The 25,836-nt window shown below is 46.9% G+C and overlaps 1 protein-coding gene across 1 annotated transcript in view; it reads right to left on the reverse strand.

Annotated features, from left to right (window-relative positions):
• Positions 1-25,836, reverse strand: part of LOC134947545 (uncharacterized) — a 72,435-nt gene that overhangs the window by 23,537 nt on the left and 23,062 nt on the right. Inside the window, exon 2 of the mRNA XM_063935589.1 lies at positions 20,086-20,201. The gene's annotated coding sequence lies outside the window, so the exon portion shown is untranslated. The remainder of the gene's footprint in view (positions 1-20,085; positions 20,202-25,836) is intronic.

A 25,836-nucleotide genomic window follows, 5' to 3' on the forward strand; every position in this document is an offset into this window, starting at 1 on the left:
GTTTTGGTTTTGGATTCGGTTCCGCGGCCGTGTTTTGGATTCGGACGCGTTTTTGGCAAAATATCACCGAAAAAATTTTGTCGGATTCGGGTGTGTTATGGATTCGGGTGTTTTTTTTCAAAAAACCCTAAAAAACAGCTTAAATCATAGAATTTGGGGGTCATTTTGATCCCATAGTATTATTAAACTCGATTACCATAATTTCCACTCATTTCCAGTCTATTCTGAACACCTCACACCTCACAATATTATTTTTAGTCCTAAAATTTGCACCGAGGTCGCTGGATGGCTAAGCTAAGCGACACAAGTGGCCGACACAAACACCTGGCCCATCTAGGAGTGGCACTGCAGTGTCAGGCAGGATGGCACTTCAAAAAAATAGTCCCCAAACAGCACATGACGCAAAGAAAAAAAGAGGCGCACCAAGGTCGCTGTGTGACTAAGCTAAGCGACACAAGTGGCCGACACAAACACCTGGCCCATCTAGGAGTGGCACTGCAGTGTCGGACAGGATGGCACTTCAAAAAAATTGTCCCCAAACAGCACGTGATGCAAAGAAAAATGAAAGAAAAAAGAGGTGCAAGATGGAATTGTCCTTGGGCCCTCCCACCCACCCTTATGTTGTATAAACAGGACATGCACACTTTAACGAACCCATCATTTCAGTGACAGGGTCTGCCACATGACTGTGACTGAAATGACTGGTTGGTTTGGGCCCCCACCAAAAAAGAAGCAATCAATCTCTCCTTGCACAAACGGGCTCTACAGAGGCAAGATGTCCTCCTCCTCATCATCCTCCGATTCCTCACCCCTTTCACTGTGTACATCCCCCTCCTCACAGATTATTAATTCGTCCTCACTGGAATCCACCATCTCAGATCCCTGTGTACTTTCTGGAGGCAATTGCTGGTGAATGTCTCCACGGAGGAATTGATTATAATTCATTTTGATGAACATCATCTTCTCCACATTTTCTGGAAGTAACCTCGTACGCCGATTGCTGACAAGGTGAGCGGCTGCACTAAACACTCTTTCGAGAGTACACACTGGAGGGAGGGCAACTTAGGTAGAATAAAGCCAGTTTGTGCAAGGGCCTCCAAATTGCCTCTTTTTCCTGCCAGTATACGTACGGACTGTCTGACGTGCCTACTTGAATGCCCAGGCCTATTTGCAGTAAGCAACAACAAAATACAAAGCTACACAGTACTGGCTAACTTTCAGGAACTGACTAACCAACAAAGATTCAGCAGCATCTGCTTAACCTGAGAAGAGGCCTTATAAAGCAGGTGCTGTCCACGCCCCCCTCAGACCTCACAGACTGTGAGCACAAAAACCAGCACCGGATCCCATGCCTGTAACCACTGCACAGCAAAAGACCCGAACCGGAGTATCAGCTGCGCTCAGGTTACTCCGCTAGCACTTGTCTCCCGGTTGCCATGATGATGTGGCAGCACAGGGCAGGAGACCCTAACAGTACCCCCCCTCTGACGAGGGGTCAAAGAACCCCTACCACCGGGTTTATCGGGGAACTGCGAGAAGAAAGAGCGTATCAGTCTGGGGGCATGAAGATCACAACTGCGCACCCACGACCGCTCCTCCGGGCCATACCCCTTCCAGTGCACCAAAAATGACAGCCGACCCCGAACCATCTTGGAGTCAAGAATCCTTTCAACAACAAACTCCCTCTGGCCACGTATCAGAAGAGGGGAAGGTCTTCCTCTGGAAGAAGGATTACTAATCGCCCGTTTTAAAAGGGAACAATGAAATGTTTTATTGATACCCAAAGAACGGGGCAGATCTAACTGAAATGCCACCGGATTGATAACCCTGGTGATCTTATAAGGGCCGATGAACCGGGGGCCTACCTTATGAGATGGCTGTTTCAACTTCAAATTCTTGGTAGACAACCAGACAAAGTCTCCTAATTTGAAGCTGCAGGGTCTTTTCCGCTTATCAAAAACCCTTTTGGTCACTAATGACACAGACACAAGGGCTTTCTTCACTTTCCTCCAAATACCTCTAAGGACCGAAACGACAGAGGAACCACCAGGCGTGGAGTCCAGGGGGTCAAAAGAATTGGCCTTAGGATGATGCCCATACACACAAAGGAAGGGAGAGATCCCTGTAGCAGAGTGAGCCGCGTTGTTATAGGCAAACTCCGCCATTGACAGATGAGCAACCCAGTCAGTCTGACACTTTGAGACATAACACCTGAGGAACTGCTCCAAGGTCTGGTTCACCCTTTCAGTCTGCCCATTAGACTGCGGATGGTAGCCTGACGACAAGCTGACAGAAATCTGGAGATCGGAACAAAATGCCCTCCAGAATTTGGCCACAAACTGGGATCCGCGGTCAGAGACCACATCAAGTGGCAACCCGTGGAGGCGCACAACATGCAGCATAAATAATTCAGACAGGCGTCTGGCCGATGGCAGCCCAACCAGTGGAACGAAGTGCGCCATCTTCGAAAACCTGTCAACGACAACCCAGATGGCTGTCATCCCAGAGGATTTGGGCTATTCCACAACAAAATCCATTGAAATGTGGGTCCATGGCTTAGATGGAATAGAGAGTGGATGTAATGGGCCAACAGGAACCCCTCTAGGAGTCTTATTTCGGGCACAGATGTCACATGCCCGAACCCACTGATCCACATCCTTAGCCACCGAGGGCCACCACACCGCCCTAGATAGCAACTCCCGAGTTCTGGCAATACCCGGGTGACCTGCCGACTTCTTGGCATGGAATTCCAGGAACACTCGCTGTCTTAACCTAGGAGGCACAAACAAAAGACCTACCGGAAGGTCTGGAGGAGCCTGCTCCTGTGCTCTAAGGACTAATGACAAGAGGTCCTGGGTAATGCCCACTTTAATACATGATGGGGACACAATGGGCAACGGCTCCTCGGTGGTCTCCTGGATTGGAGCAAAACTCCGCGAGAGCGCATCAGCCTTGATGTTTTTTGACCCAGGGCGATATGTTATCAAAAAATTAAAGCGAGCAAAAAACAAAGCCCATCGTGCCTGCCTGGCATTGAGACGCTTCGCTGACTCTAAATATGCCAAATTCTTATGGTCGGTGAGAATTGAGACCACAAACTTAGCCCCCTCAAGCCAGTGTCTCCACTCCTCGAGTGCATCCTTAATAGCCAACAATTCCCGGTTACCCACGTCATAATTCATCTCGGCAGGCGAAAATTTACGGGAAAAGTAAGCACAGGGATGAAGGCGATTATCAGACACTCCCATCTGAGAGAGCACTGCCCCAATACACATCTCAGAGGCATCCACCTCCACCACAAAAGGACGCTCTGGATCTGGGTGTCGCAGCACCTTGGCCGAGACAAATGCCCTTTTGAGACGGGCAAAAGCCGCTTTGGCCTCACGAGACCAGTGAGCAACATCCGCCCCTTTCTTAGTGAGTGCCACCAAGGGCGCCACTATAGACGAAAATCCAGCGATAAATCGTCTATAAAAATTTGCAAAGCCCAGGAAACGCTGAAGCGCCTTCAAACTAGTGGGCTGCACCCAATCCAGGACTGCCTGTACCTTGGAACCCTCCATTTGGAAACCTTCTGGGGAGATAATATATCCTAGAAATGCGATTTGCTGAACTTCAAATTCGCACTTCTCCAGCTTCGCCCCAAGCCGGTGGTCTCTGAGTTTCTGGAGGACTAAGCGTACATGCTTCCGATGTTCCTCCAGGGAATGGGAGAAGATTAGGATGTCATCTAAGTATACAACTAAGAATCTATCCAAATATTCCCTGAGCACATCGTTCATGAAATCCTGGAAGACTGCCGGGGCATTACAGAGCCCAAAAGGCATCACCAAATATTCATAATGCCCTGAGTGGGTATTAAAGGCAGTCTTCCATTCATCCCCCTCTCTTATTCGGATTAGATTGTACGCACCGCGTAGGTCAATCTTAGAAAAAATGGTGGCAGTACGAAGCTGGTCAAACAAGACCGAAATGAGAGGCAGTGGGTATGAATTTTTAATCGTGATACGGTTCAATTCCCTGAAGTCGATGCAGGGTCGCAATGAACCGTCCTTTTTACCCACGAAGAAGAACCCCGACCCAACTGGAGACTGTGAAGGTCTGATAAATCCTTTAGCCAAGTTCTCCTGAATGTACTCTGCCATAGCCTGAGTCTCAGGACGTGACAGGGAGTACAACCTGCTCTTGGGAAGCTTAGCATTCGGCAACAAATCAATGGCACAGTCATAGGGGCGATGGGGAGGTAGTACCTCTGCAACTTTTTTGGAGAACACGTCCGCAAAATCTGCATAACACCCTGGCAATCCTGGCAAACTTAGCTGCGAGAGCCTGACTGGAAGGCTCAAGCAACTCCTGAAACAATCAGTACCCCAACTAAGAATCTCCCCAGAGACCCAGTCAAATTGAGGATTGTGGGCCCTTAACCAGGGTAACCCCAACACCAATGGGGCAAAAGTACAGACAGTCACATAAAAGGACAATTTTTAAGAGTGTGTGGCTCCAATAAACAAAGAAATCTGGCTAGTGCAAGAGGTAATTTTACCCTGGGATAATGGTTCCCCGTTTAACCCACAAATCTCAATTTCCGACGCCAAGGGTACTAAGGAAACAGAGTGTTTCAGGGCGAATTGGCGGTCCATAAAAACCCCGTCGGCCCCACTGTCCACAAAGGCCTCAGTCTTGACAGTTTGACCGAGGATCTTCAAGGTCACCGGAATGATAAAAGTCTTCTTGGGAAATTCTGACTTCTGGCCTGACAGGATATTTCCCATCACCCTCAGGCCCTGAAGTTTTCCGGCTTTTCTGGGCATGATAGTACCACATGACCCTTATTCCCACAGTACAAACACAACCCCTGCTGTCTCCTCCGCGTCTTCTCACGCGAGGAGAGGCGGGTAGCCCCAATCTGCATAGGCTCCTCGGAAAATTCCTCAGAGTCTGAGGTTCCCTTGGGAAAGAAGGAAACCTCGGTCTCCCTTTCAAGCCTACGCTCTCTCAGCCGTCTATCCACCCGGATGGATAACTGCATGAGCTGATCCAAGCTATCAGGCAAGGGATATTGTACCAGTTGGTCTTTTATCTGGTTAGAAAGACCTCTTCGGTACTGGTGTCTCAGGGCTGGGTCATTCCACTGGGTATCATGGGCCAACCTCCGAAACTCCGTACAGTAAACCTCAACTGGCCTTCGCCCTTGCTTAAGGATCGAAATCTGAGCCTCGGCTGAGGCCGTCTTGTCAGGGTCATCATACAACATGCCCAGTGCCGTAAAAAAAGCATCAACACTTTTAAGCGACGGACAGTCAGGCTGCAACCCATATGCCCAGACCTGTGGGTCTCCTTGTAGCAAGGAAATCACTATGCCCACCCGCTGAATCTCTGACCCAGAAGACTGAGACCTAAGCTGGAAATATAACTTGCAGCTCTCCTTGAAACAAAAGAACTGCGAGCGATCTCCAGAAAAACGATCCGGAAGATTTACTTTCGGCTCCTTAACCCCTGAAGGTGCTGCTGCTGCGGGAGCTCCGCCAGCGGCCTGGGAGGTGTGCATTTTAATGGACAAATCATTAAATTGACGAGTCAGGACCTGCACCTGATCGACCACCTGTTGCAACGTATTTTGAGGGGTATGCTCCATATTCCCACAAAATTTCAACAGGAGTATTGGGCTGCTGAATATGTTATGCACACCAGTGCCTGCAGGAATGTACTGGTGTTTGAACTGTTATACACACCAGTGCCTGCAGGAATGTACTGGTGTCTGAACAGAGAGGGATGCAAAACAAATGAACTCACAGACAGACTGGGAAATATGACATAACGTACACAGAAGGTGATAGGGTAACAAAACCAACACAGAGTGAACAGAGAAGCCCAGAGGCTAAGAAACTGGGTGTCTCCCTAGTATTAGAAATGCTCAGATGGAAAAAGCAAGATCTTGTGTTTTAATACGTAGAGAACCCGAAATGCTGTTGCTAAGGGCAACAGCAAAACCCTAAAGGGTTACCAACGGGTGTGGCAGTAAACTCCTTGGTCAGAGATGGAATAATAGACACAAGGAGAGTCTCCACAATCCTAATTCTCACTTGCAGGGCCCAGGTTCAGCTTACTGCCACTAAACTGACACATGGACGCCCTGCACAGTGAGAGAGGATTATGCAGCCAGGTCTGAAAGTACAGCCACAAACCTGCTGGGTTCACAGAATAGCAAAAGAACCTCAGCAGGCTAAATGACTGACTCCAGTCTTACTGCTAGGTCTGGATTGGCAGAGTGTAGTACCAAATGCCCAGGCCTATTTGCAGTAAGCAACAACAAAATACAAAGCTATACAGTACTGGCTAACTTTCAGGAACTGACTAACCAACAAAGATTCAGCAGCATCTGCTTAACCTGAGAAGAGGCCTTATAAAGCAGGTGCTGTCCACTCCCCCCTCAGACCTCACAGACTGTGAGCACAAAAACCAGCACCGGATCCCATGCCTGTAACCACTGCACAGCAAAAGACCCGAACCGGAGTATCAGCTGCGCTCAGGTTACTCCGCTAGCACTTGTCTCCCGGTTGCCATGACGACGTGGCAGCACAGGGCAGGAGACCCTAACAGAGAATCATATGCAGTGACAGTAGACGACATGTCAGTAATCGTTGGCAGGTCCTTCAGTCCGGACTAGATGTCAGCACTCGCTCCAGATTGCCCTGCATCACCGCCAGCGGGTGGGCTCGGAATTCTTAGCCTTTTCCTCGCACCCCCAGTTGCGGGAGAATGTGAAGGAGGAGATGTTGACGAGTCACGTTCCGCTTGACTTGACAATTTTCTCACCAGCAGGTCTTTGAACCTCTGCAGACTTGTGTCTGCCGGAAAGAGAGATACAACGTAGGTTTTAAATCTAGGATCGAGCACGGTGGCCAAAATGTAGTGCTCTGATTTCAACAGATTGACCACCCGTGAACCCTGGTTAAGCGAATTAAGGGCTCCATCCACAAGTCCCACATGCCAAGCGGAATCGCTCTGTTTTAGCTCCTCCTTCAATGTCTCCAGCTTCTTCTGCAAAAGCCTGATGAGGGGAATGACCTGACTCAGGTTGGCAGTGTCTGAACTGACTTCACGTGTGGCAAGTTCAAAGGGTTGCAGAACCTTGCACAACGTTGAAATCATTCTCCACTGCGCTTGAGTCAGGTGCATTCCCCCTCCTTTGCCTATATTGTGGGCAGATGTATAGGCTTGAATGGCCTTTTGCTGCTCCTCCATCCTCTGAAGCATATAGAGGGTTGAATTCCACCTCGTTACCACCTCTTGCTTCAGATGATGGCAGGGCAGGTTCAGGATTGTTTGGTGGTGCTCCAGTGTTCTGTACGCGGTGGCTGAATGCCGAAAGTGGCCCGCAATTCTTCGGGCCACCGACAGCATCTCTTGCACGCCCCTGTCGTTTTTTAAATAATTCTGCACCACCAAATTCAATGTATGTGCAAAATATGGGACGTGCTGGAATTTGCCCAGATGTAATGCACGCACAATATTGCTGGCGTTGTCCGATGTCACAAATCCCCAGGAGAGTCCAATTGGGGTAAGCCATTCTGCGATGATCTTCCTCAGTTTCCGTAAGAGGTTGTCAGCTGTGTGCCTCTTCTGGAAAGCGGTGATACAAAGCGTAGCCTGCCTAGGAACGAGTTGGCGTTTGCGAGATGCTGCTACTGGTGCCGCCGCTGCTGTTCTTGCTGCGGGAGGCAATACATCTACCCAGTGGGCTGTCACAGTCATATATTCCTGAGTCTGCCCTGCTCCACTTGTCCGTGGTTAAGTGGACATTGGGTACAACTGCATTTTTTAGGACACTGGTGACTCTTTTTCTGAGGTCTGTGTACATTTTCGGTATCGCCTGCCTAGAGAAATGGAACCTAGATGGTATTTGGTACCGGGGACACAGTACCTCAATCAAGTCTCTAGTTGCCTCTGAATTAACGGTGGATACCGGAACCACGTTTCTCACCGCCCAGGCTGCCAAGGCCTGAGTTATCTGCTTTGCAGCAGGATGACTGCTGTGATATTTCATCTTCCTCGCAAAGGACTATTGCGAGGAATTATCAATTGCTTACTGGAAGTAGTACAAGTGGTCTTCCGACTTCCCCTCTGGGATGACGATCGACTCCCAGCAGCAACAACAGCAGCGCCAGCAGCAGTAGGCGTTACACTCAAGGATGCATCGGAGGAATCCCAGGCAGGAGAGGACTCGTCAGACTTGCCAGTGACATGGCCTGCAGGACTATTGGCTTTTCTGGGTAAGGAGGAAATTGACACTGAGGGAGTTGGTGGTGTGGTTTGCAGGAGCTTGGTTACAAGAGGAAGGGATTTAGTGGTCAGTGGACTGCTTCCGCTGTCATCCAAAGTTTTTGACTTGTCACTGCCCCATCGTACGCCAATATTTTCATATTCCAACAAGAGGATGTGATGTTTTTTGAGTGCCCGGAGATTTCACAGCACATTAAACTATATACAAGATATATCGATGATATATTTATGTTGTAAACGGGATGGGGGGTGGGGTGGTTGAAAGGTTTCAGCTGCTGATGGACGAAGTGAATAGGAGTAACTCTGCTATAAATTTACATTCACCTGTAGTGAAGATGTAGCACATTTTCTTGATGTCCAGATTACGATTAATGAGGGAATGATACACACAGAAGTGTTTAATAAGGACATGGATTGGAATACTTTTCTTTTAGCAACTAGCCACCACCCACCAACTCTTAAGCGGGGCTTACCCCGGTCACAAATGATGCGGGTAGCTAGAATTACTGGCGATGCCACTAAAGCTTCTGATAATATAGATGTGTTTATATCTAAATTTGTGCATAAAGGCTATGATTATGGGATGCTTTTGGAGAATAAGAGACAGGTTTTGCAGATGCCTAGGTCCCAGTTACTTCAATCACGTAGAAAAATACAAGATAAAGTGTTGCCTTGGGCAAGTAATTATACCACAGCCAGCCCTGGTATTACGCATGCCACAAAGGCGCTTTGGACAATTGTATCCTCTGACAAAGCTCTACCTGCTTTTAGAAATGTACACCCTATTGGAGCCCTTAAGAGAGGGCGTAACGTAAATGATCGGTTGGTGGTTACGGATATCACCGGCAGAGGCATTCCATGATTACCCAATGTCTATGTTAAGCCCCTTGGCTGCTATAGTTGCCATAATTGTACCACCTGTAGATTTATGGTCCCATGTAAGTCCTTTAAACACCCCTACTCTGAAAAAACTTAGATCTGTGCTTACATGTACTACGGCCTTTGTGGTCTATGTAATTACATACCCTTGTGGCCTGTAATATGTGGGCCAGACTATCAGAAAATGTTGTGATAGAATGGCCCTGCATAGGTCTGCTATACAAATAGTCTCAACTGGCAAAAGTGTAGACCAACCAGTGGCCCGTCACTTTAAAACTATGGGACACCCCTTGTCCTCCCTAAAATATTTTATTATTGATCATGTAAATGAAATCACCTCGTGGTGGTGACCGAGCTAAATCCCTTTTACTTATGGAATCACAATGGATCTTTCATCTTAATACTATAACACCCTAGGGATTGAATGATAAAATCAACTGGTATAGTCTTATGTGATAGTCTACACTGCTGCTAAATCTCTAACTACTTCTAATAGTATATCAGATCCTATATAGTTTGTGACATTGGGTTGTATTATAACTCTGTCTGCAATCATTTTGTGACCATCTATGTAATAGTTTTTTAAGTATTTTGTATGCTGCAGTATTTTTGTCCATATAACAATACTGTTATGTAGAATATGTTTGCTGCCATTTTTAATATGTATTTGCACTATGTCTGTTTAGATATATGTCTCTCTTGCTCCCTCCCAGCCATTCTGCAGCGGTGTAGCCTGTGATGTGTCACTGGGATCCTCCGCTGGAGAGCAAGCAGTGGGTTGCCTAGCAACTATTGCCTACCAGCTACCCAGAAGTGAGGTAATCCGCTGACATCCGGCGACCGCGAGGCAGCGGACTGGTGGCGGTGGCGGGAGATCTCATCTGGATTTAGGTATTTAACTTGCTTGTGTGTGTTTGTGTATCTTGTTTGTTGTGTCTTGATGAAGGAGCGTAAGCCTTTAAACGTTGACTTGGACAACATTTCATTAAACCTTTGAACTGTGTCCCCGTGAGTGCCATGCGTCTCTTGGAGGGTTATAAGCATCATTGCACCATGACACAGGGACCAGCTGTATTAATAGCAAAGAGTGCCGGCAGTTTTGTATTGCTATATACAGTTGTGCTCATAAGTTTGCATACCCTAGCAGAATTTGTGATTTTCTGGCCATTTGTCAGAGAATGTGAATGATAACTTCACTCATGGTTAGTGGTTGGGTGAAGGCATTTATTGTCAAACAGCTGTGTTTACTCTTTTTAAATCATAATGACAACAGAAACTACCCAAATGACCCTGATCAAAAGTTTACATACCCTGGAGATTTTGGCCTGATAACATGCACAAAAGTTGACACAAACGGGTTTGAATGGCTGTAATCAATGTGTGTGTATTAAAGGTCAGTGAGTTTCTGGACTCCTGAAAGACCCTTGCATCTTTCATCCAGTGCTGCACTGACGTGTCTGGATTCTGAGTCATGGGGAAAGCAAAAGAATTGTCAAAGGATCTGCGGGCAAAGGTAATTGAACTGTATAAAACAGGAAAGGGATATAAAAAGATATCCAAGCAATTGAGAATGCCAATCAGCAGTGTTCAAGCTCTAATTAAAAAGTGGAAAATGAGGGATTCTGTGGAAACCAAATCACGGTCAGGTAGACCAACAAAAATTTCAGCCACAACTGCCAGGAAAATAGTTTGGGATGCAAAGAAAAATCCACAAATAACTTCAGCTGAAATACAGGACTCTCTGAAAAAAAGTGGTGTGGTTGTTTCAAGATGCACAATAAGGAGGCATTTGAAGAAAAATGGGCTGCATGGTCGAGTTGCCAGAAGAAAGCCATTACTACACAAATGCCACAAAGCATCCCGCTTACAATACTAGTCCAAACAGCACAGAGACAAGCCTCAAAACTTCTGGATCAAAGTCATTTGGAGTGATGAGACCAAAATTTAACTTTTTGGCCACAACCATAAATGTTACATTTGGAGAGGAGTCAACAAGGCCTATGATGAAAGGTACACCATTCCTACTGTGAAACACAGAGGTGGATCGCTGATGTTTTGGGGATGTGTGAGCTACAAAGGCACTGGAAACTTGGTCAAAATTGATGGCAAGATGAATGCAGCATGTTATCAGAAAATACTGAGGAAAATTTGCACTCATCAGCCCTGAAGCTGCGCATGGGACGTACTTGGACGTTCCAACATGACAATGATCCAAAACACAAGGCCAAGTCGACCTGTCATTGGCTACAGCAGAATAAAGTGAAGGTTCTGGAGTGGTCATCTCAGTTTCCTGACCTCAATACCATTGAGCCACTCTGGGGAGATCTCAAACGTGCAGTTTATGCAAGACAGCCCAAGAATTTACAGGAACTGGAGGCTTTTTGCTAAGAAGAATGGGCAGCTTTACCATCTGAAAAAATAAAGAGCCTCATCCACAACTACCACAAAAGACTTCAAGCTGTCATTGATGTTAAAGGGGGCAATACACGGTATTAAGAACTGGGGTATGTAAACTTTTGATCGGGGTCATTTGGGTATGATTTAAAAAGAGTAAACACAGTTGTTTGACAATAAATTACTTTACCCAACCACTAACCATGAGTGAAAGAAAAGTTTGTGAGTTATCATGCATATTCTCTGACAAATGGCCAGAAAATTACAAATTCTGCTAGGGTATGTAAACTTATGAGAACAACTGTATATATAAAATTTTGTGGTCGCACTTTTTCTTGCACCCCTACTGTCCATATGTAATTTAAATGTTAAGAAATTCCCCAGGTGTTTATTAACTGATATGCTTGGGTGTGGTTCCTGTCTCTTTAAAAGAGTGAGACAGGGCCTAAACCCATGATAGAAGCATACTGTGTATTTAAAATCCAAAAGATACACCAGACTTCTTCAAGGTGTCTGGTGTGACGAAACGCGTTGGGTTCCCTGCAGTGACCCCCTTGCCTATTTTAGGTTAAGTCATAAACTTCTTATCTGACCTTTATGTTTTTATCAATATTTGGCAAACTTTTATGTTTTATCCCATTTTTTATGCGTTATTACTATTATTAAAAACTGTTTGTTTAATTTTATATTTTTTGGCTCATAAATTATAAGTTTTAGTATATGTACTTTTAACCAACATTAGTCGCCGGTACCCTTATCCCCCCACTATATACTCTCTTCAGCAGTACTGTACCAGTATTGCAATCTTAAGGGGTGGCAGACACCTCTAATGAGGTTTTATGTGTTTTTAGCATTTTTAGTAAACTTTTTTATTACTGAGATCATATCCCACAAGTGGCGCTGTATCACTTTGCTACACACATATATATATATATATATATATATATATATATATACATACATACACAGTATACATATGTTATTTTTGCTGATGATGTGCATGTTTCCCAATTCTGTTCAGTTTCACTTTTTTTTTCTTTTTACATTTGTTCAATACTGGTTTTCATAACATAATGTCACAATGTTGAAATATCATTTGATACGGTATCAGTGTGAAATTATGCCCCAGCAATGTTTGTACATATAATAAAATAGCACTTGATCTAATAGCACTAGGCACAACGGATTATATTAATCCCTTTTGTAGCAGGGATACTGTGTTCACCAGTGGATAAAATTTCAACAGCATGACAGGCCTGAAACTATTTCCTAACATTTATCCCATGATGCTAAACACATGGTGTTCTCCGTCTGTAATAAGAGATAGCCTATGGTCTCAGGATAGCACACTTTAACATGTACTGTATTCTAGGAGGAAAACTTTCTCGACGGTGGGAAAAATGCCACTCAAAAGGATTTAACGGATAACCACAATTACTTTTAGAGGGAAGTAAAAGTTTTTGTGGGATAAAATGTTTGGTCTCTTTTCTGGGCTTTGATCCCAAAACTGAACAGCAGAGAAAGATGTTTCCATCAGTCACTGTGAGAAAATGGAACCAACTCAAACAGAAGGTTTAACAAACTGAACATAGACAATGCAATGAACAAACTCACTGAAATGTAATATATTATGCCATTACTCAGTGGCTGGAATCTGGAGATTTAAGGATGTACTTTAAGGCATTTTTGGATGTAAAGCTTTCCATTAATGGTAAATTTAGTGGCAAACCACAGCGGAAGTACTAACCCAGCATTTATTGTACTATGCAAACTAATGTTTTTGTGGTGGTACCCAGGGGCAGGGTCGTAGAGAGCGGGCCCGGGTACTGTGGAGGTGTGGACTAATCATGGCAGTGTGTGTGGCCATGTCCTAGTACCCACAAAAAAGGGGAAAAAAAGCTATGCACAACACCCTATGTAGCATGGGGGTCAGAGGTGTGTACCATAAGCCCATCAGCCAGGACTGGGAGTAATCATTGCAATCACCCTCCTCTGTACATCATGCAGGCAGAGGAGATTGCTAGACTCACCACAGCCCAGCACACAGCTGCTGGGGGAGAGAGACAGGTAAGAAATGATAGGGGGAAGGCGGACCAGGAACCCCCCTGCCAGCCCGGGTCACTCCAAGAACCCACACTCTCTGTACCCCTTCGCAAAGTTACAAAGTAATGGCACCTTTTTTCGTGGAGGGTCTAATTTTTTATTTTAATAACTAGTTACAGAAATAGGAATAATTCAATGTAAGCATTTCTTGACTGAATAAAATAAGCATCTGTACAATTATGGTTATAATTCGTTATGTATGCATAATTCAAAGAAGTATTAGATAATAAATCCAAATACAAAATATAATGCCACAGTAACAGAAATAAAAATATAGTTTAATGCATATTCACATGGGTGTATTGTGCTTATAAGTAGTATGTTGGCAAAGTAACCTATATGGTTCCTGCTGTGCGGTGTTCAGGTCTGGATATTGGGGAGTGCAGCACGGGTGAGTCTCTCCCCAAGGTAAAAGTGGATTAGTGAGGACTTTGGGATCGGTTGAGGGAGCTGGGAGACATAGACTGTGGGGTGTGTTGGGGAGGAAGGAGAGATGTACATATATTTGTAATTATATGTGTATAGATAGAGATATTATCAGTGTCTTGGGCCCTACAATTTCTATTGCCAGCCAGTTGCGTAACTAGAAATTTTGCTCCCCCAAGCCAAAAAAGTTTATTGCCCCCGCCCCCCCCCCCCCCGCATTGCCATTTGACAAGGAAAGATTCTGCGGGCGCTCCAAAAAAGGGTGTGTGGTTTCACTGCAAGGAGCGTGGCCTCACTGCAAGGGGCGTGACATTGCAGGAAAAGACTATCCCAGTTTTGCAACCTGCACACCCAGACATTGGCCTCCACAGAAAAAAAATATACTGATTCATGACCCTTATATTAATGCCCCTTACACATTATGCCACACACGGTAATGCCCATTACACATTATATCACACAGCATAATGCCCATTAAACATTATGTCACACATAGTGTTGCTAGTAATACGTTATGCCACACACATTATACCACACACCGTAATGCCCTTTACACATTATGCCACACACCGTAATGCCTGTGACACATTATACCACACACCGTAATGCCTCTTACACATTATGTCACTCATCGTAATGCCTGTGATAAATTATGCCACACATCGTAATGCCTGTGATACATTATGCCACACACCACAATGCCACTGACACATTATACCACACACCATAATGCCAATGACACAATATGCCACACACTGCAATGGCCATGATACATTATGCCACACACCGTAATGCATGTGACACATTATGCCACACACCACAATGTCCCTGACACATTATGCCCCACAGCAAGGTTTACTGATTACTTTTAAAATTCCTGCTCATTGCCAGGGGTTTCATGCTCTGGGTCTCATGCTCATTGCCAGGGTGGCATGGGTGATTCTCCAGAAAGTAAACAAAGTTCTGTGCATCACATGCTTTTAAAAATGTTTTCCTTTTAAACTGGTCTGTTAAGAAATTGTTGTTATATGAAACGTAATTTCAAATTACTTTTAAAAGATTCTGCGGGCGCTCCAAAAAAGGGTGTGTGGCTTCACTGCAAGGAGCGTGGCCTCACTGCAAGGGGCGTGACATTGCAGGAAAAGACTATCCCAGTTTTGCAACCTGCACACCCAGACATTGGCCTCCACAGAAAAAAAAAATACTGATTCATGACCCTTATATTAATGCCCCTTACACATTATGCCACACACGGTAATGCCCATTACACACTATATCACACACCATAATGCCCATTAAACATTATGTCACACATAGTATTGCCAGTAATACGTTATGCCACACACATTATGCCACACACCGTAATGCCCTTTACACATTATGCCACACACAGTAATGCCCATGACACATTATACCACACACCGTAATGCCTCTTACACATTATGTCACTCATCGTAATGCCTGTGATAAATTATGCCACACATCGTAATGCCTGTGATACATTATGCCACACACCACAATGCCACTGACACATTATACCACACACCATAATGCCAATGACACAATATGCCACACACTGCAATGGCCATGACACATTATGCCACACACCGTAATGCATGTGACACATTATGCCACACACCACAATGTCCCTGACACATTATGCCCTACAGCAAGGTTTACTGATTACTTTTAAAATACCTGCTCATTGCCAGGGGTTTCATGCTCTGAGTCTCATGCTCGTTGCCAGGGTGTCATGGGTGATTCTCCAGAAAGTAAACATAAAGTTCTGTGCATCACATGCTTTTAAAAATGTTTTCCTTTTAAACTGGTCTGTTAAGAAATTGTTGTTATATGAAACGTAATTGCTTAGTAGCAATTCCTTACCCCAATGGTTCTCAAACTGTGTGCCGTGGCACCCTGGGGTGCTGCGGGACACTTGCAGGGGTGCCTGAGGTTGGAGGTCCAGGACCAATTCAAACTATTTATTGTCATAGGCAAAATTAAAGCGGGTGGCTGTCAATCATAAAACATGTGGACAAATACAAGCAAATCTTGTCCCTCGCCACACAATTGAATGTATGTATGTATGACATATAAACATAATTTACTTAATTTAATATTTTTTCAAAATTTCTCAATAAGAAACTTTTGCCCTAGGGATGCCGTGAATTTTTTTTGGATACTCTAGGGCGCTGTGATTCCAAATATTTGGGAACCACTGCCTTACCCTATAACTTAAGACCCACTAAAATCTTGGTATTTTGGAGACGTATGTCGTTTGAATTTGTGTAGCTGTCCCATACATCACGGAGAATCACCCTGATGCTTGTTGTCAGGGGTTTCATGCCCTGGGTGTCATGCTCGTTGCCAGGGGTGTATTGCTCGACCTCAAGGGGATGTAGCAGGTGAGTACAGGGGAAGGTGGGGACAGATGAGTACCCAATAACCGGGACAGGCGGGAAGTAAGTACCCATTAGCAGGGGGGTGGGGTGTTAGTAGGTGAGTACAGAGGAAGGTGGGGACAGGTGAGTACCCAGTAACAGTAAGGGAGGTGAGCATCCAGTAGCTGACAGGGAGGGAGAAAGGGGTAGTGGAGCAACTCAGAGGCAGTGGGGGAATCTGAGCATACAGAGGCAGGAAGGGGGTAGAGGAAGGTGAGAACAGGGGAAGGTGGAGGCAAATGAGTACCCAGTGGCAGAGAGGGGTGGGGACAGGTGTATACCCAGTATCAGGGAGTGACTGTAGGGGAATTTCTACATACTGTATGCATACGCGCGCATACACACACACACACACTGCTCTATACAGAGAACTTCTACACATACTATGCACAGCACAGAGGAGAGGATGGTATGCTCAGTGCTGCGCCCGTCCATTACTCACCTCCCTGCTTGCACTGACTACCCCATAACAGCTGCTGCTGTGCTATACTTGCGGCGCTCCTGGGACTTGTCCTCCTGGTGAGATGCTTCTGGCGGCGTTGGGCTCAGGCCGCCGGTCTTCTCTCCCTGCACTGCAGTACAGATGCGGCCACAGGTTTTAGGAGAATGAAGGTGGCACCGTGGGGGTGTTAGAGATGGGTTGAGACTTCTGGGTAAGGCTCCATGCTCTGTTACCCACAACCCTGCCTGTTAAGTGTCACTCATCCAGCGCCGGCCCGTGTACTGTGGCATCTGCATCATCTGGCGGTGGGGAATTCCGGGAGCGTTATTGAACTTCTCGAGGCATGCGGTAGGGTAGGCAAGTAATATGATTTACATGCGGACAGCTAGTCCACATGGGAATCATTGCACGCCCCCCAAGCCTGGCGCCTCCAAGCCTCCGCAGTGATTGCGGGGGCTGTAGTTACACCAGTGTTGCCAGCCTTCCAATACCTAGAGCCATCCTACAGTTTTAAGGGGGTTACTCAGAGTTGTTAGCAAACCAAAAAAGTTAGCAATTGGGCAAAACCATGCTGCACTGCAGGTGGGATGGGTTATATTGTTTCTGTGCAGGGTAAATACTGGCTGATTTATTTTTGCACTACAATTTAGATTTCAGTTTGAACACAACCCACCCAAATCTAAATCTCTCTGCACGTTACATCTGCCCCACCTGCAGTGCAACATGGTTTTACCCAATTGCTAACTTTTTGGGTTTGCTAACAGCTCTGAATAAATCCCTAAATCACTCACATACTGCCTACTCACTCTGAATGTCCAGAAGAATCACAAATTTCAGGGAACTCCCGATGAGAGTAGGCCAGCCTCCCACATTGGTTCAGGGTTCGATGACATCATTTGCAGTGAACCACGCTGTTATGGCACCATCCACTGAAGACTGCTGTAATGCTACATAGAATTATTTTGTGGAGGTATGTTATTTGCCACTGGAGCATCCTTATGCCCCATTGACATTTATTGATGGTGTCATCTCAAAGTACCGCTTACCATCACCACCACTTTTACTGTTTTCATCCGAAATACTGCTTGCTGTAGACTAATGATGAATATCTTTTAGAACTTATGACGCAAAAGGTTGACATTATAATTAGTACAAGGGATCAGAGGTGGTGTATAAATGTGGTCATTTGTGTACTAAAATGAACTTGTTGAACACTTGCTAATATAGGAAACACCTCCAAAATCCAGCCTTTTCATCTCTTTAAAGTTCGTTTAAATATTGTTTCCTATAAAACAAATATTTTTGTGCTTTTGTGCACGTGAGCAGTCCCAGAACTTGTGTATTTGAGGAACAATTGAGCATATTGGCATTCAATACGTCTGCTAGTTTGGAGTACCAAATAATTCACCATTGCAATGCAATCACATTGTTCCTTTTGAAAATAATGAGGCCTCCAGATTATAGAACACAAGTCATACATTGGTGTAACACACAAACAGCATGGAAACCAGTCATTAAAAGTTCTTGGCTTCGTAATGCAGTGGATGGCAGTAGACAATTTAGCGGGTCATTCAGACCCGGCCACTGATGTGGCCCACTGCCCAGTTTGCCGATGGAGGCAAACAGAGCATGCGCAGTGGTCGCATTGTGGGTGCGAGACCCCACATATTGCGGTCGCATCCCCGATGGATGCTACCACAATTTAATTGACAGCGGTGGGCGTTCGTGGGGCGACGATGCGGCATTAGGGGGTAGGCCGAACAGGGGCAGACCGGGACCGTCACATGCAGCCACTCTGATTTAAAAAATGGCAGCTAACCACCTGACAGCACAGCCAGGCTGCACTGGCAGGGGTCAACCTTAGTGTTCTAATTGCGGACGTATCAGGAGGTGGCCTCACATATGCTGGGTGGCCTTGCTCTGTGCTGGGCGGCACCCAGCATGTGAGGAGATGGACTCAGATCTGGCATTTTTATGTGTGCTTTACAATAACGATCATGCACTTACAGGATGTAGCATAGCTTACTTGCTGCTTTAATGATGGTGTCATCTCAAAGTACCGCTTACCATCACCACCACTTTTACTGTTTTCATCCGAAATACTGCTTGCTGTAGACTAATGATGAATATCTTTTAGAACTTATGACGCAAAAGGTTGACATTATAATTAGTACAAGGGATCAGAGGTGGTGTATAAATGTGGTCATTTGTGTACTAAAATGAACTTGTTGAACACTTGCTAATATAGGAAACACCTCCAAAATCCAGCCTTTTCATCTCTTTAAAGTTCGTTTAAATATTGTTTCCTATAAAACAAATATTTTTGTGCTTTTGTGCACGTGAGCAGTCCCAGAACTTGTGTATTTGAGGAACAATTGAGCATATTGGCATTCAATACGTCTGCTAGTTTGGAGTACCAAATAATTCACCATTGCAATGCAATCACATTGTTCCTTTTGAAAATAATGAGGCCTCCAGATTATAGAACACAAGTCATACATTGGTGTAACACACAAACAGCATGGAAACCAGTCATTAAAAGTTCTTGGCTTCGTAATGCAGTGGATGGCAGTAGACAATTTAGCGGGTCATTCAGACCCGGCCACTGATGTGGCCCACTGCCCAGTTTGCCGATGGAGGCAAACAGAGCATGCGCAGTGGTCGCATTGTGGGTGCGAGACCCCACATATTGCGGTCGCATCCCCGATGGATGCTACCACAATTTAATTGACAGCGGTGGGCGTTCGTGGGGCGACGATGCGGCATTAGGGGGTAGGCCGAACAGGGGCAGACCGGGACCGTCACATGCAGCCACTCTGATTTAAAAAATGGCAGCTAACCACCTGACAGCACAGCCAGGCTGCACTGGCAGGGGTCAACCTTAGTGTTCTAATTGCGGACGTATCAGGAGGTGGCCTCACATATGCTGGGTGGCCTTGCTCTGTGCTGGGCGGCACCCAGCATGTGAGGAGATGGACTCAGATCTGGCATTTTTATGTGTGCTTTACAATAACGATCATGCACTTACAGGATGTAGCATAGCTTACTTACTGCTTTAATGTATGATTAAGAACAACAACTGAAGTGATTTGATTTTAAGAACAATGTATTATCCACCTGCCAGTCCTAAGTGTTTTTCCCTTTTAGAGACATCTATGGATCTTCTTATGTTGCTAGGTGGGCGTTTCGTCTCCTGCTCATCCTGGGTTTGTCTGGCATTCTGCAGTCCATCCCTGCAAAATATTAAGTGCAGTTACTTATTGGGCCATCCTTCATTTCCTGACATTCCCAGATGCATTCCGCAAAAAAAAAAAAAAAAAAAAAAAATGTAACAGAAAACATTTCACATTAGTTCCATCTGACTACTAGAAGGAAATGTCACTGTTGAACAATGCATTGATTAAAGGACAAGCAACCTAAATTATTTCATACGTGATGGTAAAACACATTGTTTGAGCTTACTCTGATTTTGTACAGTAACTTAATTTCTGCTGCGGGGTACACTGGGCTCCACAAGTCTGGACAATGGGTTGTAGAGTAGGATCTTGATCCAAGGCACCAACAGACTCAAAGCTTTGACTGTTCCCAGAATGCACAGCGCCGCCTCCTATATCACCCCGCCTCCCAGAACAGGAGCTCAGTTTGTCAGTTGGTGCTGCAGTAAGCAGGCACATAACAGAGGGGCTGCTCCAAGCAGTCCTGAGAAGCTTTTTATGAGGTAAAAAGTGAAGACTTCAAGGGCAGCAGCGGTGGTAAATGTTTTGTGACATTCACTGCTGCAGCTCCAGCTCTCCCCAGCGGCGCTGTACACTCCCGAGCCCTGGTTGCCGGGTACCTACAACGGAGGCTCCGGTTTTCTTCATGTTAGACACACACGGCTGGGGCTCTCCAGGATCGCGTGGCCACGCTTCGGGAGGTGGTAAGTGGGTCCTGCTCGCGGGACCCGGTCTTTATCGCGATCCGGCGCAGTCAGTGGGAGGCGGGTCACGCGCGCTGGCGGTGGACACTGTGGCAGTACAGGCGATCCCACTAGATCACCAGGGCATGGGCGCAGGTCGGGTTTTCTCTCTAAACCACTTCTTATATCGCCCACAGTACCCGGTGGTTTTGCCAGCAAGGGGGATAAGGCTTAGACCTGAAGCCCCTCCCCCAGTCCCAGGGGCGCCATTTCCCGCAAATGTTCCCGCCCTGGAGCTGCATGTCTGCCTTTTCCTCACTCCCAGTCAGTGTCTGCGGCGCCATTATCCCTCAGCTCACTGTTCCTGGGACTGCTTGGGCAAATCCTCCTATGTAAAGCCGCCTGGTTGTCAGTGTCTTTACATGACACGTAAGTATTCTACCTGCCTTTTTTAGTCAGTGTTAGTAAGAAAAGAGTGCATTTAGTCAGGGTTTCCTAGTACAATTAGCCTGTGATATACATCCAGTTCTTACTGTGTACTGTTATATCTACTGTTATATAGCTGTGTAAGCTAGTCCAGTGCAGTATTATTGTCTGTAATAACCTCTGCATTGTACAAACTGTGACCTTCTGTGTGTGCATTTGATAGCTGAGTGTTGTCCATCTCGTGTCTTTCACTCAACCTGCTATCCCTATATTCCATAACCTGAGGGGGCTTGGTGCGTCAGGTGTTATCTAATATAGGATTTTCACAAAGATATACTGTATTACGTATTTTTCTCTGTGATTTGGTCACCATATCTCTCCTTTATCTCTGCTGGTGCTGACTACACTGCGCAGGGGTTTGGGTTTAGAGGTATAGTGCTGCTGATAATTGTACTGTGTTACCTCATACTGCAAGTTATATCATGTCTGCTTCTGAGGGTAACGGTTCTGGGGCGGAACACACTGCTGGTGTTGCTGAAGCCACAGGCACATATGAGGAGAATATAGCAGCTGTAGGCTCTGGTTCTGGGGGCTCCTTGCCCCCCAGTGGGACTGTGGCAACGGAGGCACATACTGACCCACCGTGGGCCGCTTTTTCCACGCTTCTGCATATGCTAGTTCATAAACTAACACCCCCTATGGGACCCCCAATGCCGGTACAACCGTATGTGGGCCCTGCAGCTAACCCGCCGTGGGCGGACGATTTATCTGCTCAATTAAAGAAGTTGAACCAGTCCTTGACTACTAAAAAGTCTGACCAACGCTTGCCTAAGTCCAAGAGGTCCTCTAAGCGAGCGCTCGTCTCCTCACAATCCACTGCTGTCACTGACACCTCGTCTGATGAGGACGACACTTACACTGACCCCACAGGTTCTGACTCAGATACGGCTGATGGGGAGGGTAGTTCACATGTGGATGTTCCTGACCTTTTGGAGGCTATTAAGTTAATTCTGCAGATTACGGATGATCCCGAGCCATCCGTGCTTCCTAAGAAACCAGATAGGTTCAAGCGTCAGAAGGTGGTTAAACAGGTTTTACCTCACTCTGATCACCTAGTGGATATACGTCAGGAACCTGGGAAAACCCGGGTACGAAGTTTGTGCCTCAAAAGAGGATGCTGGCTCGCTATCCCCTCGCGCCAGAGCTGTCTAAGAATTGGGAAACAACTCCTCCAGTGGACTCACATGTGGCTAGGATGGTGGTTTCCTCAGCTCTACCTGTCACTACCGTCACGTCTCTGAAAGAGCCTACGGATAAACGTGTGGAGGGTTGTCTAAAAGCGATTTACACCCTCACGGGTGTTGCACAAAGGCCTACTATTGCAGCTTCATGGGCTACTGAGGTTATTGAAGCATGGGCCTTGGAGTTAGAAGCTGAAATCTCCTCTGACCATGCTAGACAATGCTTGTCATATATTGTCACTGCTTCTCGATATATTAAAGAGGCGGCTTCTGATGCCGGTATCCTGGCAGCCAAGGCCTCTACTACGTCAGTCCTGGCTCGCCGGATATTGTGGCTGAGATCCTGGTCTGTGGATCTGAACTCTAGAAAAACCCTGGTGGTACTCCCTTTCAAGGGAGATATTCTGTTTGGGGAGGACTTAAATAAGATAGTGGCTGACTTGGCTACTGCCAAAACTGCCTGTCTACCTAATACCGCTCCTTCTGTGTCGAAGGCTAAAGGTACGTCCTTTCGACTCTTTCGTCCTTCAGGGCGGGCCTCCCCCTGGGGGATCCCAGGGTGGGAGGCCGGCTTCTAGGGTATACCCAGGAATGGTTGAAGACCACTTCAGATGCCTGGGTACGGGAAGTCGTCACTCGAGGTTACGCCAGTGCCTTCAAAAACCGACCCCCTCATCGATTTTGCCAGACAGACGTCCCTTTGGACCGGACAAAAGCAAAAACTCTACACTTGGTGGTACAGACCCTCCTGGATACAGGAGTCGTAGTACAGGTGCCTCTTGCTCAGAGGGGCCGGGGGTACTATTCTCCGCTGTTTCTAGTCCCGAAACCGAATGGGTCCTCCCGGCCCATTCTCAACCTCAAGGCATTGAACAGGTTTGTGAAGATTTCCAAGTTCCGTATGGAAACCCTTCGCTCTATAGTTCTGGCCTTGGAACCTGGGGACTACATGGTCTCCTTGGACATACAGGATGCTTACCTGCATATTCCTATAGCAGTGTCACATCAACAATACCTAAGGTTTGCTATTGGCAACATCCATTACCAGTTTCGGGCGTTACCTTTTTGGTTTAACAACGGCTCCGCGAGTCTTCACCAAAGTTATGGCGGTGATGACGGTGGTACTCCGCCGTCAAAAGGTCAGGATACTGCCGTATCTGGACGACTTGTTAATCCTGGCAAATTCCCCAGATCTTCTCCTGTGTCATCTGGATATGACGGTCCGGTTTCTAAAAGCCTACGGGTGGCTCATCAACTGGATGAGGCCCCCAGGTGCACCATGCTCTGGTCCCTGCTCAGAGCATGGTGCACCTGGGAGCGCTGTTAGACACTCACAACCAGAGGTTGTTCTTGTCTCAGGAGAAAGTACTGAAGCTTCAGGACAGGATTCGTTGCTTCCTTTCTCGTCCGCAAGTGTCGATACATTCGGCTATGCAGGTGCTGGGCCTCATGGTGTCAGCATTCGACATGGTGGAGTATGCTCAATTCCATTCTCGCCCCCTCCAGAAGCTGATTCTAGCCAAGTGGGACGGCCTGCCTCACCGGATCAGGTCTCACATGATCTCATTGACTCCGGAGGTCCGTCTGTCGCTGCTCTAGTGGCTCCAGGACCAACAATTGTGCAGGGGCCGTCCCTTCTGCATATCCAACTGGGTCCTTGTTGACGACAGATGCCAGTCTAAGAGGTTGAGGCACGGTGCTGGAGCATCACTCCTTACAGGGTCGGTGGACCAAGGAGGAATCTCTCCTCTCGATCAACATTCTGGAGTTGCGGGCGGTCTTCAATGCGTTGAACCTGGCCCAGCATTTAATTCAGAACCGTCCTGTTCAAGTACAGTCGTACAACGCCACCACAGTGGTTTACATAAATCATCAAGGCGGCACTCGAAGCCGTTTGGCAATGAAGGAAGCCTCACGGATTCTACAGTGGGCAGAACGCCATCTACCGGCAATATTCATTCCGGGAGTCCTGAATTTGGAAGCGGACTTTCTCAGTCGTCAGGACGTGCATGCCGGCGAGTGGGGCCTCCATCCAGAAGTGTTTCAACTCCTCGTGGAAAGGTGGGGTCTTCCAGATGTGGATCTGATGGCGTCTCGACACAATCACAAGGTTCCGGTCTTCGGAGCAAGGACAAGGGATCCTCAAGCAGCATTCGTGGATGCGCTGGCGGTGCCGTGGAGGTTTTGGCTGTCGTACGTGTTCCCTCCGGTGTCACTCCTACCCAGGGTAATTCGGAAGTTCAAGCAAGAAAAAGGAAATCTGCTTCTCATAGCTCCAGCGTGGGCCAGACGGCACTGGTTCTCAGACCTGCAAGGCCTATCGTCAGAGCGTCCACTTCTACTTCCACAACGCCCAGACCTCCTCGTTCAGGGCCCTTGTGTCTACCAGGACCTAGCCCGGCTATCTTTGACGGCGTGGCTCTTGAAGCTTCGGTCTTGACCGCTAAGGGTTTTTCTGAAGAGGTCATTAAAACTATGTTGCGGGCCCGGAAACCGGCTTCTGCTCGGATTTACCATAGGGTCTGGCATTCATACTTTGTTTGGTGCGCATCTAACGATTATGACGCTTCCAAGTTTAGTACAGCAAAACTTTTGGCTTTTCTGCAGCAGGGCCTAGATTTAGGCCTGCGTCTGGCCTCCCTCAAGGTTCATATTTCTGCCTTGTCAGTGTGGTTTCAGAGAAAATAAGATTTTAAACCTGAGGGGCCTGGCCTGACGGCGGAGGAGAGTGGCGGCAGAATCCCTCGGCTCCCACATCCACTTCATTAAATACACTCTCCTTGCCCTCTTCTGCCATCCCCCTCTCTACATCCACCTCCCTTCCACTCTCACCTGCCCCCCGCTGTGTCTCGGTTAGCGCCGCGGAGCCGGGGAGTGTTTTCTAATACTCCCGCAGGTTGTGGCCTACCGCTAGTCCGGCGCCGGGGCCTCGATCTCTGAGCCTGCCCGCGGCGCGTCTGCCGGAAGCTCCGCTGATGCGTCCGCCGGGGATCCCGCTGACGCGGCTGCCCGACCCGCCGGAGACCCGCTGCCTACCGCTGGGTCCCAGCACACCCGAAGGAGCTATCTACCTGCTCTACGGCCCCCTTATACTACACGGCCGGGATCACTATTTTCAGGGCTGCTTGGAGGGAGATCTGGAAGTATTTGTTTTGCGGAGGGTTGACCTTGCACCCCTGCTGGGATGTGTGCTGCTGCGGTCACCTCTGTCTCTGGACCTGCTACCTGCTGATGTGACCCCTGTGCCCCAGCTGGACCCACTTATTTCTCCATTTACTCCTGCTGCAGCTGTGATACATGCTC

The sequence above is a fragment of the Pseudophryne corroboree genome, chromosome 8 (genome assembly GCF_028390025.1).
Source record: "Pseudophryne corroboree isolate aPseCor3 chromosome 8, aPseCor3.hap2, whole genome shotgun sequence".
Taxonomy (NCBI): domain Eukaryota; kingdom Metazoa; phylum Chordata; class Amphibia; order Anura; family Myobatrachidae; genus Pseudophryne; species Pseudophryne corroboree.